The sequence below is a fragment of the Mus musculus genome, chromosome 1 (genome assembly GCF_000001635.26).
Source record: "Mus musculus strain C57BL/6J chromosome 1, GRCm38.p6 C57BL/6J".
NCBI classification, from domain to species: domain Eukaryota; kingdom Metazoa; phylum Chordata; class Mammalia; order Rodentia; family Muridae; genus Mus; species Mus musculus.
The window spans coordinates 132,792,206-132,792,854 of NC_000067.6; positions in this window are offsets into that span (position 1 = coordinate 132,792,206).

A 649-nucleotide genomic window follows, 5' to 3' on the forward strand; every position below is an offset into this window, starting at 1 on the left:
ACAGTCAAAATTTCTGACCCAAATTGTTTCTGTCTAAAAGAACTGCAGGGACAAAAATGGAGAAAAGACTGAAGGAAAGGTGGTCCAATGACCAGCCCAACATGGGATCCATCTCATGGGAGGGCACCAAGGGCTGTCACTGCTACTGATGATATGATGTGCTTACAGATGGGACCCTGGCATGGCTGTCCTCTGAGAGGTCCTATAGCAGCTGACTGAGACAGAAGCAAATGTTTACACCCAACTACTGGACTGAAGTCAGTGACCCCTATGGTTGAATTAGAGGAAGGATTGAAGAAACTGAAGGGGAGGGAGACCCCATAGGAAGGCCAGAAGTCTCAACTAACGCAGACCCCAGGAAGTTCCCAGAAACTGAGCTACTCACCAGGCAGCACACACAGGCGGATCCAAGGCTTCTGGCACAAATATAGCAGAGGTCTGCCTGGTCCAGCCTCAATGGGAGAGATGCACTCAATCCTCAAGACTTGATGTCCAAGGAAGGGGGAGGCCTGGGTTGGGGAAACACTCTCTCAGAGGCCAGGAGGAAGAGGAATGGGATGAGGAACTGTGGGAGGGGGCACCGAGAAGGGGGGACGACTGGTATGAGAATGAAAAAAAAAAAAAGAAACCTTGTGTACTAGCATTTTAA